Source organism: Mus musculus, chromosome 8, assembly GCF_000001635.26.
Source record: "Mus musculus strain C57BL/6J chromosome 8, GRCm38.p6 C57BL/6J".
Classification (NCBI taxonomy): Eukaryota; Metazoa; Chordata; class Mammalia; order Rodentia; family Muridae; genus Mus; species Mus musculus.
In genome coordinates, this window is record NC_000074.6 from 110,004,642 (window position 1) to 110,022,187 (window position 17,546).

At 46.3% G+C, this 17,546-nt stretch overlaps 1 long non-coding RNA gene across 1 annotated transcript; it reads left to right on the plus strand.

Moving 5' to 3' along the window:
• The first annotated feature begins 1,883 nt into the window (after positions 1–1,883).
• Positions 1,884–2,885, plus strand: 1700064F23Rik. Its single transcript, XR_879187.1, has 3 exons — positions 1,884–2,162; positions 2,309–2,450; positions 2,768–2,885. It is a non-coding gene; the product is annotated as an RIKEN cDNA 1700064F23 gene (long non-coding RNA).
• Positions 2,886–17,546: the final 14,661 nt, after the last annotated feature.

Sequence of the window (17,546 nt, forward strand, 5' to 3'; positions counted from 1 at the left end):
GGATGAACGTGTATGCCAGATGAGTTTGCTGTCTTTGGATCTTGAATTGTTCACTCTGAAACATAAATAAAACCGAAAACGAGAATGCAATCCACACTAATGTGCTAACTCATTTCAGGATTCCAGCGCTTTGCCATATTGGTCCTTTCTTCTTTTCCTCCTGTTTTCTTTGCTGAGGTATTATAAAGCAATTCCCAGACATCATCTTTCTCTCCAGACATTTCAGTAAATATCTAAAACTATTATTTCTAGGCAGGCATGATAGTGATTACCTGAAAGCACCTAGAAGGATAAGGCAGGAGGATGGCTGTGAACTAGGTGGCTAACCTGAGCTATGTAGTGAGTTCAAGTCAGCCTGGGATACACAGCAAAATCTTATGTAGACAAACACACACACACACACACACACACACACACACACACACACACACAAGCCACCAAACCTAGTTTTCCCTTCCTTCCTTCTTTCTGTCCATCCATCCATCTGTCTGTCCGTCCATCCGTCCTTCCTTTTTCCTCTTTCTGTGTGTGCATGTGGGTGCCAGAAGACAGCCTTGGGCACTCTTTCTCAGACACTGTTCATCTTACTTTCCAAGGCAGGGCCTCGCATTGGCCAGGAACTCACCAAGAAAGCTAGGCAGGTGAAAGGCTCTGCCTCCCCAAGTGCTAGGATTACAATAATTGCCACAGTACCTGATGCTTTAAAAAATGGGTTCTGAGGATTATGTGTGTGTGGTGTGTGGTGTGTGGTGTGTGGTGTGTGGTGTGTGGTGTGTGTGTGTGCGTGTGCGTGTGTGTGAGCAAGTGCATCCCACATCTCTGTGGGTACCCCTGGAGGCAAGAAGAGGGCATCAGATCCCGGGAAGCTGGAGTTTCAGGAAGCATGCATGTCTGAAATGGGTGCTAGACATTTAACTGAGGTCCTGTGCTCTGAGCCACTGAGTCGTCTCTCCAGTCCTGTGTTTGTTCTGATACAAGATCTTACTCGGTAGCTTAGGCTGACTTTGAACTCACAGAAGTTCTCCTGCCTCTGGTCGGGATTATGGATGTAAACCATCACTCATGGCCGAGAGTTCTCTTTTGAGCCCATCTTGTCATTCAAGGTTAACCTTTGGATGGGATTGGATTTATTCAGGCTTTTAAACTCCTAACTTTACCTGGGTCTAAGCTTTCTTTCCTAGGGCTGAACTGCACACCAGTTGGCTACTGCAATATTTCAATCATAATTTTATTCTTGTTTCTGTTCCTTGAGAGATTATCTTTCTGCTCTTTGAGACTGCTTGCAAATCTGAAAATACTTGCTGGTTATTTTTTTTTTTTATTCCAAGCGGGGCAGTGGTAGCACACGCCTTTAATCCCAGCACTTGGGAAGCAGAGGCAGGCAGATTTCTGAGTCGAGGACAGCCTGGTCTACAGAGTGAGTTACAGGGCTACACAGAGAAACTCTGTCTCAAAAAAAAAAAGAAGAAGAAAAAGAAGGAGGAGGAGGAGGAGGAGGAGGAGGAGGAGGAGGAGGAGAAAGAAGAAGAAGAAGAAGAAGAAGAAGAAGAAGAAGAAGAAGAAGAAGAAGAAGAAGAAGAAGAAGAAGAAGAAGAAGAAATTTTTTTCTTACATCTATTTATGTGTGGTGGTGGGAGGGGAGTGGTGCACATAGGGAGGCCAGAGGACAACGCGTGAGAACTAGTTCTCTCCTTCCACCGGTGGGTCTCAGGCATCGAACCCGGTTATCAGGCATGGCGGTGGGCATCTTTGCCCACGGGTCCAGTCGTTGGCTTGGATCTGGCTTTCCTAGCTGGGTGTTTTGAATCTTAGAGGGTGTCAGGTTATTTGCTTTGCTGTGTTGCCATGGAAACCCCACAGCCTGCTGCTCCCTTTCTCTACCCCAGAATCTCCAGCCATGCAGGTGACATTTAATGTTCTGACTGCACCGCTGTGGCAGTCAGCTTGACACTGCGTAGATTCTGACTGACCTTCTTCCAGGGCCCCCCTCCCTGCTCTAAGTCCCCTCCTTTGAAACGCTTTATGACCTTTCTCTAGTCTGTCTTTCATTTTCTTTGGGCCTTAACACGTGGGAGACTGCAATATCTCTCAGCACACCCTCATAGGCCAGCATCCTAACCTCATAGCCTGTCTCCTGTTGTGAACATACGGAGCTATGGCGGGTGAGGTGGTCAGACTCCTCACCCAATCCCTCCACTACTCATTTCAGCGTTTCCATAGCAACTGCTGTGTTTGCCTGAAGAAACACTTGAGTCCCAGGGGTTCTGCCTCATCCACAGGCTGACGCCTCTCAAATGTTTATCTCCAGGCTAGACCGCTCTCCTGAATTTCTGACCTGCACAGCTGACTCTCCCCCCAGTCCTCCACATGGAGATTTCAGAAAGCATCACCAGGCTATGGCTTTTGAGGTTCTACTCACAATGGAGCCGCCCACGTCCAGTCTTCTTCCGGTGAACCCTCCCCTTCTCAGTGATTGGCCAGCACCCCCCCCCCCCCACTCCTCCCTGTTTCCAAGTCAAGCCTCCCAAATATCCCTTAGATCCGGCCCCTCCTTCCCTGTTCACCAATGTCCGAGTTCTCCACACCCTCTTAACTGGCTTCACCATATCTGGCCCATCTACCTTTAACCTCGGGATAATCTGAACAAAAACCACAGTGATGTAAAACTCAAACCCAACTGTGTTAGGTTTCTAATGTCCTTATTAATTTCCGGTTGGTGTTGGGGACATGCAGAGGATAGAGCCAGCTCTCTCCTTCTACCATGCAGGTTCCAGGGGCCGAACTCAAGTCACCCATCAACTATGACAGCGAACTTTGTTGCCCGCTGCGCCACCTCACGGGCCTGCTTCACTTACTCTTAAGGGCAGGGTGTTCTGGTTAAATTTTTGTGAAACACAAAACTCATTGGACACAAACCTAGACACATTTGGGGAGGGACGGTCTCAGGCAAGGGTGACCCATGGGACATGTTTGTGGGCATTTTCATATATATATATATATATTAAGATTTATTAATTTTATTTTATGTGTATGAATGTCTCGCCTGAATGTATGTAAATGTAAAATAACCCACATGAATGATTGTTTCTTCAGGAGTCAGAAGAGGGTGTTGGGTCCCCTAGAACCAGAGTCACAGATCGTTGAGAGCCACCATGTGGAGAAGTGAGCCAGGGTCCTCTATAAAAACATCATGTGCTTTTTAAAATACAGGGTTTCTCTCTGTGTAGCCCTGGTTGTCTTAGAACTCTCTATGTAGTCCACGCTGGCTTTGAACTCACAGAGACCCGCCTGTCTCTGCCTCACAAGGGCTGGATTAAAGGTGTGCACCACTGTGATCCAAAACAAAGTGCTCTTGATTGCCGAGCCATCTCTTAAGGTTGATGTGGGAAAGGTCAACCCACTGTGGTGGCGTCACCCTGGCCAGGGGTCCTGGGTGGTGTAAGGAAGCCAGCTGTGCAAACGGCAAACAGTAGAGAACAATCGAGGAAGCGGAAGTCCTCCACGCTGGCTGCCTCTGCTCCTGCGTGAGTCCTGTCCAGACTTTACTGAGTGATGGACAGTGATTGGAACACGTAAGCCTTTGCTTCCCATTGCTTTCGATCATGGTTCTTAAACACAGAAGATAGCAAACCAGGACAGAGTCTCTCACTGAGCCCGGAGCTCGGGATTCAGCTAGGCTGTCTTGCCAGCGAGCCCCAAGCATCCTCCCTCGCTACGACTGGGATCACAGTCAGTCACAGCACTGGGCCTGCCGTTTTACATGGGTGGGGTGCTGGCTCGGGCCCTGCTTCCCGCCGCCTACCCCCATCTCCCATCCCGTTCTTTTTTTTTTTTTTTTTTTTTTTTTTTTTTTTTTTTTTTTTTAGTTTTTCGAGAGTGTCCTGGAATTCACTCTGTAGACCAGGCTGGCCTCGAACTCAGAAATTCACCTGCCTCTGCCTCCCAAGTGCAAGTGCTGGGATTAAAGGCGTGTGCCACCACGCCTGGCTTCCCCACCCCGTTCTTATCTTGCATCACGCACCTGTTGGCACTTGGAACCTTCTTACTGTAAGGCCTTGCTTCTTCCGAGACTCTCCCCTCTGTCTACGTATTTAATATCTCTTATTTACTCTTTGGACCGCAGCTCGGGGGAAACCTGCCGCCGCCCTTCAGCTTCCATCAGTTCCCTCCCCCTCGTTGCCTTTTTATCTCGTTTGGTAATTACAAAGATGGGACTGACTCCAGGAGTTACTGAGCCTCTGTTTCCTCCACCAGAGTGTGGAGTCTATGGCTGTGCTGTTTTGTCTTTATCTCCTGGCACTTTGTGTTGAATAAATGAATGAGCGCTGAGACCAGGAGACTAGTAAGGGGCCCCTTTACCACCCCGGGTCACTGCTGCACTCTGGGGATGCTGTGGGGCTCAGCCCTGCCTCTTGCTTCCTGTGGATGTGACGGAGGAAGGGGCACACAGCACAATGGGCTCTGGAGGCAGGCAGACCCGGGCTGCCACCACTGCGGCTGCTGGCTGACTGTGATGCCTAGGCAAGTCCCCTTTCTTTGAACATCAGTTTCCGGCTCTCTAACAGAGGATCCATACTTCCCTCTGATTAGTTTTGGGGCAGGAGAGATGACTCAGCAGTTTTTTTAAAAATTTATTTTATTTTATTATTTCTTTTAATGCGTTTGCAGAGAACCTGAGTTTGGTTCCAAGCACCCACACAGGTAGGGTGGCTCATAATTTCCATTAACACTAACTTCTGAGGATCTGATACCTCCGGCCTCTGTGGGCTCCTGCACACACGTGCACATCACCACACACAGACACACCTTAAAGAGGGTTTTTTTTTCCTTTTGCCACAGTTAATATTTTCTAAAATACTATTTGTGAATATCATTGAATATATAATTTATCAAAAATTTGAATTATCTCCACACTAATTCTCTGTGTGTGTTCATACGTATGAGGTGCACTGTGTGGGTGGGTAAATGGGAGTGTGCATGCATGGGGAAGTTGTGAGTGGGGGCATGCATGTGAGGGGGTGCACATGTATGTGTGGATGTATATGTGTAAGTGGGCATATGTGTGTATACATGTGCACGTCATGAGTAGGTGCATGTGTGCGTGTGTGTATATACAAGTTTCTGTGTGGGGTGCACATGTGTGCCCGTGGGTGCATGTGTGTATATGTGGAAGTTGGAGGTCAGTCAGCTTTGCACGGTGTCCCCCAGAGACCACCTGTTAGCATTCTGCCTAAGCTCCGCCCCACAGTTACCTGGCAACAGCCAGGTGTGCCTGACTCACTATAAATGGTGCTGCTTGCCCCCTCCTCGCTCTCTTGCTCCTCTCTTGATCTTCCCTTCCTGCTCCCACCCTCTCCCCATTCCCTCCCCGCCTCTCCACGTGCTCATGGCTGCCCTCTTCTACTTCTACTTCTCTTCTCTTCTCTTCTCTTCTCTTCTCTTCTCTTCTCTTCTCTTCTCTTCTCTTCTCTTCTCCTCTTCTCTTCTCTCTTCTCCTCCTCTTCCTTTTCCTCCTCCTCCTCTTCCTTCTCCTTCTCTTCTTTTTCCTCCTCTTTCTCTTCCCCCCTCTCTGCCTTTCTCTGCCTCTACCACCCTCTTAACTCCCTTCCCCATGCCCTGAATAAACTCTGTTCTATACTATACGGTCAGTTGGTCTGTTGGTTGTGTGGCTGGTCCCTCAGGGGAAAGGATGCCTCAACTTGGGCCCATGGAGGCACCCCTTTCCCCCATACCTGATTACACCTCCATAGACCATACCTCCCACTCTCTTTATGTTTTTATAAACACATCACCACCCATTTTGGTTCCTACAGGATCCTTCACAGGTTAGAGATTGCTGGGGTCCCCCTTGCCTGCCAGTACTGGCCTTACAAATGAGTGCAACCATATGCAACATCTTTGCACAGGTGCTAGGGTCACACTCAGGTCCTTAAGCAGCAAGCACATCGCCCACTGAGCCCTCCACAGCTCCATGACAACCATTTTAGCCTTTCTTGGGAACCAGATTTCACGATTTATATTTAAATATCATAGCTCCATAGTCTTGCTTAAGTTAAAATTCACCTGACTACTGAAACTGCACCTTTAGTTTGTTCTAGGGATCGAATTTACAGCTTGTCACTCTAGGCAGGGGCTCTACCACTGAGTGGCATCCCCAGTCCTCTTTTTTACTTGTGATTGACACAGGGTGTCACTGGCTAGCTTGGCCAAACTTGAACTCACTCCGTAGCCTAAACGGGTTTTGAACTTAAGCCCCAGCCTCCCAAGTAGGTAGGCAGCTAGCCTGCTCCAGAAGGCCAGGCTCCCATTTCGTCTTTCATGGTGTTGACAGTTTTGAAGAATCCAGACTAGTCTGTCCCAAGTCCCATAGTTGATTCTTGTCCCTGATAAGATTGGTGGGACATGTTAGAAAGAGGCCAATGGTCACGAGATGCACTTCCTAATGCGTCCATCAGGGGGCGAACAGTGCCAGTAGTCCCATATTGATGTTGCTAAATTCAGTCCCTTGGTTAAGATGGAGTCACCAAAACTCAGATTCTGGGAGTTTGGCATGTTGGGTGGCTGTAAGGAATATAATTAACAATAATAATAAATTTAATGATATATAATATAATAAAATAAATATAGATTAATATATTACATTCCTTATATAAGATATGTATATATTATACACACATACATATACTATATATATAATATAATATATATAATCTCCATTATTATCCATCTCCACCCTCTCCATCAAAAACGTCCACCCCTGCCTCCTTGTCATACTCTCTAGGGTAGCCATGTCCTAAGAGGTCTCATGATCTCTCTTCCTGCCATGCCCTCACACACACGTCATAGAACATGGGCCTATTTGCAACACACTGAGTCCAGCTGTGGTTCAAAGGAGCCCAGGTCTCAACAATGCTGTAGCAATGAGCCTGCTCACCAGCTGCTGCCCCCTGTTCAGGTCTCCCCCAGCTACCAGAGTGAGACGCTCTAATTAATAACAACCTGGAAGCCAGGGGACACCAGTGCACAATGGTGGCGATGGCAGTGTTGACGTCTCTGAGAGCTGTGTCACCAGAGCACAACAGGCAGTAAGCCAGGTGTTTGTCACAGTAAGGTCGCATTTCACCATCTGGCTGTCTGTCTCAAGGCAAGGATTAGTGATGTCTGCTACGTGGGCCAGTTCTCAGCAGAGAAGACAGGGGGATGGCCAGAGAGAAGTAGGTGAAAAAGGAGGGTACCAGGTTGCTCTGGAACTCTGTCAGACTAACATTCGGGGTTCCGTCAAATGTAAAGAGAAGCGTCAATAGAAGATGCGACCCCATAAGGAGATAATCAGTATAGACTGATTTCTCAGTATTGTGACCTCTATAAGAGATGTCGTAAGTGACCTACCATCTACCGTGGAGGGGCAATCAGAGTGCTCTAGGGAGGTGTGGGTGGTGAGGATGGCGTTGAAAGGATCATCTAGAACTGTAAAATATGGGAGTCAGGCTAAGTGGAGAACTCCATCACAGACATTCTGTCACCAAGGAGGTAAATCCACAGCTATTCTCTCCCTGAAGCTGCAGAAAGTCAAAGATGCCCTGAAGACCTGCACCATGGTCTGAGAGAGAGAGAGAGAGACAGGGAGAGAGAGAGGGAGAGAGAGAGAGAGAGAGAGAGAGAGAGAGAGAGAGAGAGAGAGAGACCATGGTCTTCTTGCCTGTGGTAGGGTGCCCACACGTTATCAGCAGCATCTTACTTGCCTGTGAGACACTCTAGACAGAAGAGCTGGTGTAGTGTCAGTAGGAGCTTCATTATTGGTGATGGATCCCAGGTCTACAAATGCTACCTGGGTCACATGCTTGCTAGCATCCGTCTATGCTGGGGCTGTTTCAAACCCATAGAGGATGTACAGACTAGGCAAGAGAGGACTTGGACCGAGAGGTACAGGTCACACACTCTGGCACTGAGATACCTCAGGCCACCTTTATTTAGACATTTATTTTTTTGACAGCTGAAAGGTTTTTCATCCACTTTCTCATTGTCAAGCATACAATCTCTTTTAAGAAACACTTCTTACATGTAACAATAATGTGCACACTCAGCTTTTTCCTTCCTTCTCCTTCTCAATCTCTGTGATTTTCTGCTAACCCATAAACTGTACCAAGAAAGAAGAAACATACTTCAGCAAGCAGTTACTATCTAACCCAGCACAGTGGTACTACTAACCAAGTGACCGTGGTCGGTATTAATTTTGGTTACAGTATAGAGAGATGATAGACCACATACCCAGGAAATTCTGATTTAATTATTAGCACCAAGCATCTCCCCATAGCCTAGCCAGAAGATCTCATTCTTCTAATGCCCAAGGTTTTCAGCAAATTAGTGACTGGAGTCAGCAACTCGTCCTTGCTTGGCTCACCTCTGAAAGTCAGAACTAAGTTCCCATCAAGAGAACATCTGACGTTAGCTGATGTACCCAGACCAGGGCCTTGTGTTGACTCAACCACATCACCATCATTAACAATCAGAGGAGTAGTGATCTGTTCCACTCCCATGATGCTCAGCGACAAACAAGACCTGTCACAGGTAAAGTGAAGGTAAAGACTTCCACTAGCAGCCAGGAATGCAAACGCAAGGCAAAGGTGAAAGAAGTGTCAGACCTCCTCCATCTTGGGACAGGTCTCCATCTAAAAAAAAAAGCCCGAGAACTTGACCTGCAGCTGAACCCAAGCTGCACCCAGGTACCAAAGGACGCCACTGCTTGTCCTTGGCCAGAGGTACTCCATAGCTTCTTCCTAGTAACAGTTAATCAAAGTTGAGTTTAATTGTTTCAGATGTACTTTCTGACCCTTTGTGATTTGTTGCGCTTACCTCGTCCGGCAAGGAAAAACGCAACACGGTTGGATTCTTCTCAACAGCTTTATTCCTGGAACGCCTCGATGCTACGGGAACCCCGGGAACCCAGGGAGGAGTGCTTATATACACCCCAGCACTGGGGAGAGCTATGTGTCCTCCTGGGATTGGCACTTTAATTTGTATGCACCTGCTCGGGAGGGGTTGGCGCCAGATTCGGGCTAGCGCCTGCGCAGTGGCGTTGTTTACGGCGACGGTATACTGGAGGCCGGTGCCATCTTTTAGGCGCCGGCTGCCTACCGTCTTACTTCAGAGCACCCACCTGTTGACTTATAGTCATCCTAGGAGATGCTTGCCAGACTGGACAACCCTCCCTCCCTCCTCCCCTCCCTTCCTCAATTGCTCCCATTTTCTCTAAAACCTTGTCCTGCTGAGAGTTCAGGCTGCTTCACCCCCCACCCCTCCGTGGATCATCAGTGAGTAAGCCCAAACTCGAGTTTATAATAAAGATACCCTAATGTGATTACATCGAAAATGACTCCTTGGTGGTCTTCTGGGGTTCACGAACGCTTCCTGGCACAACAGTGTGCCCTCAGGAAAGGCCAGGTGATTCTGTATGCATATCCCCACAGGTCCTTGCCATGTGGAGAGCAGCCTGTATTACACTCACGTGCCTTTCCCAGGAGAGGTTTGCTCACCTCCACATCTACCTGAAGGAGTTCTCTCTCCAAATGGTCTCGTCCTTTGCGCCTAGGCATGGGGTTGAGTGCCGTGTTCCAAGGATGTAGCTTCTGGCAGGCATTGCCAGTCTTGACACCAGTCTGGCCAGTGTGGACAAAGATGTGTTCATGGATGGTATCAGCTGGTTAGAAGGCAAAGACAACAGAAGCAGACATAGGGTCCTGGTTCCCGACCCCAACAAGTGAAGAGTCAAGGTAACTGACACACTCAAGATTTTAAAATTCATGCCGGGCGGTGGTGGCACATGCCGTTAATCCCAGCACTTGGGAGGCAGAGGCAAAATGTGATGTTTGTTCTAATTTCTGATTTTTCCTGTATAATCAACAATCTTGGTGTCTAAGTGGACACAAGGAAAACGGTACCCTGGAAATGGTACCCTGGTTTTGGTGGTACCCCCACCTCCCTGATATTGGATTCATTAGGCAGAGAGGCATGATGAGAAGTGTAGGGTCTGAGCCTGCACAAAAGCAGCCCAGTGACTTGTCACTTTAATAAGCATCTGAGATGAGCACTTAGCGGTCACACTGCTTAAGAAGGGAGCTCTCCTGAGAATCGAGAATAATGGCTCTTAATTGCCATGCCACAGCGTGGTAGCAAGTTTAAAATCAAGGGATTCACATGGTGTGGTGGTGCATTCAGGAGGCAGATGGATTTCTGTGAGTTTGAGCCCAGCCTGATCTACATGGTGAGACACTGTTTAAAACAACAACAACAACACAACAGCAGCAGCAGCAGCAACAACAACAGCAACGACAGCAATAACAACCACCACAGAAACAGCTGCACCATCACCACCACCAACAACTGCAACAACAACTTCAGTCCTGGGATCTTACAGTTTCTTCTGGCTCCCTCAGGCACTGTGTGCAGGTGGTGCACAGACAAATACATGTAGGCCAAACACCCATACACCTAAAATAAAAAGTAAAAGAAACAAGCTTACAAAATATTCCTGAGTTTGATGGCCATGGCTACACAACAATTATTCCTATGCCCTTTATTTTGGTACAACTATATATTAAAAAGAATTTTTTTTTTGGAGACATGGTCTGCTATATAGCTCAGATGGCTCTAATTTAAGGATATCCTCCTGCCTCAGGCTCACAAATGTTGGGATTACAGATGTGCATCACCGCTCCTAGTCTATAACATTGCTTGTGTAATTGTATTTTAGATTACTATAAGCAATCCTTTATATTTTATATACATTTATTTGTTTGTATACACGTGTCATGGTAGAGTTTGTATACTCATGTCATGGTGGAGGTCAGAAGACAACTCGTGGGAACCAGTTCTCTTTTCTCACCATGTGGGTCCCAGGAATCAAACTCAGCTTTTCAGGTTGGTAGCGGGTACCTTCACCCACTGAGGTATCTCATCTGATTCTTTTTTTTTTAATTAAAAACAGAATTGGTTTCTGCTTATTGATCTGCTATTCTATAACCTTGCTAACCTTTTAAATTATTTCAAAAAATTTTAGATAGGTTCCTTAGGATTCCTTATGGGTACTGCTGAGCCACATGCAAATAAAGACCATTGACTTCCCCCAATTAGTAGTACACCTTCTATCCCTTGCCCCGTTGTCCCTGAGAGGAACTACTGGTATTGAGTGTGTGTGTGAGCTGACATTTTTGAGTTGTTTCTGATGTTAGGGAATGATGAGTTCCCTCAGCAGTAAGTGTGGTGTTCGCTATGGGTTTTCACTGGTGTCGCTCTGAGAAAGTCCCCTTCTGTTTTTAATTTGTTGATTTAAAAAAAAAAAGATTGTTGAACTTAGGTGTTAGTCTGTGTCTACTGAAGTACTCAACTGATTTTTACCCTTCATTTTATTAACATGAGCTAACTGGGAATGTCAGGGACTTTTGAGACCTCCAAGCCCATCCCCCAGTGACAAAGCTCCTCCAACAAGGTCCATCTCCCAGTGACACACCTCCTCCAACACCTCCGAATCCTTCCCGAAACAGTTCCACGAACTTGGGACTGAGTGTTCAAATGGATGAACCTCTAGAGGTTATTGTCATTCAAACCAGCACACAAGGTTGGTCTCTTTCCATCAAGCCCAGAACTTGCCTACATGGCTAGTCTCCCTGGTCAGCTTGCTCTGGGCACCGCCACCCCCCATCTCTGTTGCTGTATTTACAGTCTGCCCATTCCTGCCTGGCCTTTGCATGAGGACTGATCTGAACCCTGGTTCTTAAAGTTGTGTGTCAGGTGCTCTAAGCACTGGACATTTTCCCCCATCCCTAGATTTTCGGTTTTGAATATTGACCACTTAACGTTGAGAACTTCCCTCTAAGCTCTGTGTTATGTTAGCTCTACCTCGAAAGTTTTGGTATGCTGTGATTGTATTCTATTTCTGCTTAAATCTTTCTATTAATACTGACAAGGTGTTGCCATACACCTTCCTGTATTTTTTTAAGCTTGGTATCCTTTGTGTCTTAGAACAGACATTAGACCGTTGGCCTTCTTGTTACATTAAGTTCGGCATCTGGGCCCTCAGACTTAGGTTCTTCTGGCTGATTTGTTTTTCTTTCTTGTTTTGGAAAAGCTTTCCTACTTTTTTCACAAATCTGTTCTTCCTCCCACCAACCCCTGCATTATCATAAATTTCAGATAAGATTTTAATAGAAATTCTGGATATTAGCTCCTCTCTGTCCTGGGGCCTGTTGTTATTTGTTTGTTTTTCCAGTGACTTGGCTGGGCTAGGTCACAGAAGTGCAATTCCCCCGTGGTGTGTGCAGTCTCTGATGTTGCTACTTAGAATGTGGTACGGTCCTTAGGGAGGGAAACCCTGTCAGCCACTGTCCCTGGAGATCTGAGACGAACGCTGCTTTAATAGAACTCTCTTTGCCTCCTCTTCTTTGGTCTCCTGTCAGAGCTCCTGGCCTAACCTCTCCTGGCGATATTCAGTAGCATAGCCAGGTGTTTTCTCTAGTAACCAGGACCTGATTGCTTTACTGTTTTTGATAACGGCCGGATACAGGCAGTCTTAGATACTGGCTGGGATCCCAGGAAGGATTCTCTTAGTTCTTTCTTCCCCTAGTTCCTTTAAGCTAAGCCAACTACAAACATTTCTGCATTATTATGTTCGGGTACTTTCAGACACATGCAGGCTAATCTAATGGAAAGGGCTCTTGAAGTGGGAAAAGCATTATTAAAAAGGAAGGCTTGGTTTTCTGCCTCAAGTGACAATGTTTTGAAATTTTTCATTGTTGCTAATAATTTAATGGCACCAAGACCCTCCTCTCAAACTGCTTCCCTTCAGTACCTCCATCTATTTCTTTTTAAATGTTTGTGTGCATGTGTGTGTATGTTCATATACATGTGCATGGAGGTGCATCTGCATGAGAAGGCCAGGGGTTGATATCACATTATTTACTTATTTATATTTAAGCTTGGCGTGGTGGTTCATGCCTTTAATCCCAGCAGTCCAGAGGCAGAGGCAGGTGGATCACTGTGAGTTGAAGGCCAGCCTGATCTACTTAGTGACTTCCAGGGCAACTAGGGATATGTAGTGAGACCCTGCCTCAAAAAGTGTGTGTGTGTGTGTGTGTGTGTGTGTGTGTGTGAGAGAGAGAGAGAGAGAGAGAGAGAGAGAGAGCCTGCTTGTCTGTACATGTGAAATGTGTGTGTGCGGGTGTCTGATGAGGCCAGAAGGGGTCTTCAGAAGCCCTGAAACCTGACTTACTGGTGGTTGGGAGCTGCCACGTGAGTCCTGAGAGCTGGTCTGAGGTCCTCTGGAAGAACACCAACACTCTTGGCTATGAAGCCATCCCTCCAAACCCTCCCTCTTAAGTTTGAGACAGAGTCTCTCATGTTTAAACTTGGAGCTCATTAGTTTAGCAAGACTAACAGGCCAGCAGGTCCCAGGGAATCCTCCTGTCTCCACAGAGGTAGCCTTGGGTCACAGGCATATGCTGGGCTGAGACTTTTACATAGGTGCTGGGGATCGCAGCTTAGGTCCCAGGCTTGTGTGGTAAGTGCTTTACCAACTGAGCCCTCTCTCTGGATCCTACTACTGCTTCTGACAACACATTGAGGCACAAACGCCACGTGTTTCCCTGTAAGTACGATGTCTTAGGAAGAACTGCTGAACCCCCTCTTCTTAAGGTCTCCCTATCTCACTGAACAGAATCTTTGCCACTATGCCTTAGTAGGGCACCCTTCTGAAGTGACACACCTGCCTTGGCACACAAGTGGGATGCTGGCATGTACCCAGTGGCCTCTGGTCTTTCCATTCTGCTTCTTCCAGTGTGGATCTTAGGAGTGCACCCAGTAGAAGCATTTGGGACCCAACATTCTTGGCCTTTTCTGGCTAAGTCGGGCTTCTAATCCAGAAGTGAGACCCAGGTTTTGGAAGGGAGTTTCAGTCCTGTCTCTTGCCTGGGGGAAGAGCTGGGAATATCCCTGAGAGATGCTGGCCTCCTGTCCCCTCCTAGAGTGAAACTTTAATTTTAGACTAGGAGCTGGCAGGAGAGGGAGCCCCACCTTCCTAGTTACCCTGCCTGGATTAGAATTTCCCTCACTGAACTGGGTTGGGGATTAAGATCAGATTGTGGGCCAAATGCCAGATTTTTTTTTTTTTCTGTTCTTACAGGATTGAGTAATTCTTGAACAAAGATTTCTCTAGTTGTTGCATTAGCAGGATATTATGCAGAGGCTTTAGGCTTCATGGTATTCATTTAAAGTTTCAGAATTTGTCACGGAGCTGGAGAGATGGCTCAGTGGTTAAGAGCACTGACTGCTCTTCCAGAGGTCCTGAGCTCAATTCCCAGCAACCACATGGTGGCTCACAACCATCTGTAATGGGATCTGATGCCTTCTTCTGGTGTGTCTGAAGACAGTGATGGTGTACTCATATAAATAAAATAAATAATTCTTTAAAACAAAAAAGAATTTGTCATAATGAGGATTTGTCATAATTATTGCTAGCTAAATGCTTGTTTCAGTCAGGGAAGTTTCTCACAGTGGATTTCAAAAGTGTGGACATCCTAGAGGCTTTTTATCCCTCCTCCTGTCCCCTCCCCCCCCCCGTTTTATCTTGTCTATTTTATTTTATTTTTTGAGACAGTCCTAATATATGGTCGAGGTTAGCCTTGAACTCATGACCCTCTCGCCTCTGATTCCTGATTGTGGGTTAGTGGAGCACCCACTATGCTTGACTCTCCTGGAATCTGTTTTCGCACTCGAGTGGAATCAAAGGAGACTTGTAAAATGAAGTCTCTCAGGGCAAGGCACAAGCCTGAAAAACCACTGTCTTACACAACATGGAGTAACTTAGAGTTGGGTTCGGCTTGATGTCAACGGAGAAGCAAGAAAACAAAACAACAACCAGGGAGCAAAAATTGCTGCTAGGTTTGGCAAGAGCCAAGTTGCAGTCAGTCTCCAGGGCTTTGTCAAACACACGTGAGCAATGCTTTAGTAATTCACATTTTCGGGAAATGTGGGCATGCTCAGCCTTTGGGGCCCGAGATCCTATCGTCATTAAAAATATACGTCAACTCAGTGTTTGACTCTACTATGTTAGGAACCCATTCCCGTTCCACTTGACCCGCGACTTTCTAAGCCATTAGCTTTAAGATCCAATTTCCTCTATTTCTATCAAACAGGAAGCACGTTAAGTGTTGGCTCTTTATTTTCTGGATCTTTAAACGTGTCACCCTATTTTTCAGAATGGAAGCTTCTGTAATTGATTACGTGTGCTTTCTCCTCGCCTAAACGGTCCATGAAGAACGAGTCTTTTGAGCATATTACAACGGAAGTCAGATTCAGAAGTGTGGCCATTCTAGAGAGATCTTTGTTCTTTTTTAAAGATTTATTTATTATATATATATGAGTACCAGAAGAGAGCATCGGATCCCATTACAGATGGTTGTGGGCTACCACGTGGTTGCTGGGAATTGAACTCAGGACCTCTGGAAGAGCAGTCAGTGCTCTTAACTGCTGAGCCATCTCTCCAGCCCTCATCTTAATCTTTGAGATAAGGTCTTAATATGCAGCCACAGTTAGCCTTAAACTAGCCTTAGGTTCTCCTGCTAAGTTTATTATCTCTAAGTTTATGAGTGTATTAAAGGAGTATTTACCGAGTGCTTGATATGCATCAGTCACTGATACATCACAGTCAATAAGACAATCCCTTTCCTCGAAGGATATAAAGCTCGCCAGACCTGTATAGTTTTACTACAGAGAATGCTCTCTGTGACAGTGGAAAGTTCACTGCACTGGCACACAGCAAGGATGTGGGGGCGTGGTGGTTAATACTGTCAGTTTGACAGGATCTATTGTTACCTAGGAGACAAGCTTCTGGGTGTGCTTGTGAGGTGTTAGCTCCGCCTTTAGGTAAAGGCTTTCTAACCTTAGCTTAGCTGGGGTAGGAAGATGCGTTTTAACTGTGGGCAGCACCATCCTGTGGGCTGCGGGGTCCCTCGCACTGAATCAGCAAGGGCGGTAACTAATGAAGACCAAGGTGGGGAAGGCTTCCAGAGGGCGTCCCTGGAACCCGAAGGAAAACAATAACGTAAAAGCCACAAAAGTTGGTAGTAGGAAATAGTAGCTTATCCCAGGTGAGAGAAAGACAGTCAAATGACAGCCATCGGATGATGTTTTATGTGGCACAAGTATGGTCCAAAACTGGAAGGAAGATACTTATGTGGTCTACTGGATGAGCCACAGATTTAAGAGTGAAGGGTAAACCGGGCGTGGTGGCGAATGCCTTTAATCCCGGCACTCGGGAGGCAGAGGCAGGCAGATTTCTGAGTTCGAGGTCAGCCTGGTCTACAAAGTGAGTTCCAGGACAGCCAGGGCTATACAGAGAAACCCTGTCTCGAAAAACAAAAACAAAAACAAAACAAAACAAAAAAACCCCCAAAAAACAAAAAACAAAACAAAACAAAAAAGAGTGAAGGGTAAAAAGCTGAGAATTCGTGAGGGGAGATACCCCCAACGATCAGTCTGTGAGGCTTTCTAACTACATCGTGGGACTTGGACAATCTGATATTTTTCTCTCTCTACAGCACAGTTATTTGATTGTACAGTGTCTGGGCCAGGGCTGGATATATGTAAGTCACTTACAATTTTCTGGCACAGGCGAGTTAGATCGCAAGCCCCCGGTGGGAATGAGCCTAGAGACTTCCAATGTTTAGCAGCCAGGGAAAGAGAACCTTACTGGGAGGAAGCAGAAGGGCGGAGACACGTCTAGAGCAGGCGTTTAAACGGAGAGGCAAGCACCAGCCTGCATCACTCGGAGTGACGGAACAGCGAGCAATTGGGTGTTTTGTGGTTAATGATAGCTGGATCAGTGGAAGGGAAGGCGATGAATCTACATTGTAGCGGACTAAGAAGCAAGCAGATCTGGGCAGTGTGGCCAGGCAGGTGAGGAGCTCCGCTAGTCTTTAGGCATGGAAACAAGGGACAGGTATTATTATTATCACCATTATTATTAATAATTTATTTATTTTCCCAAGAAGGGAGAGCATTGTGGACACTGAACCAAAGAAAAGGATTTTGTTGAAGAGAATTTGAGGTTTATTATTATTATTATTATTTATTTTTATTTTTGGTGGAGGAAATGGTTTATTCAGGTCTGGGCTTGGGAAAACACAGAGGATGAGCCTCATTGGAAAGTAGCCCCCGACTCCCCCATTAAAAGAGAATTATCTTTGTGGTCTCTCTGGAGTGATAGGTTGAAGATGCCCGCACCGGAAAGCTAAGGCACAGCTCCCTTCTAGATTTATTTTTATTTTCTTTCTGCAATTTGTAGTCTGCCCTGTCAGACACAGAGGTTTTGTTTCTCTCATGGTGAACCTAACTCTTATCAAGCTGACAATTGGAATTAATGTTCACAACATCTCAACATCCAAATATCTAATTCTGAATGGCTCTCTCTCTCTCTCTCTCTCTCTCTCTCTGTTTTTCCTTTTTAAACTTTGAATGAACTCTGATATTTCCCAGAAGGCTCTGGGAACCCGAAT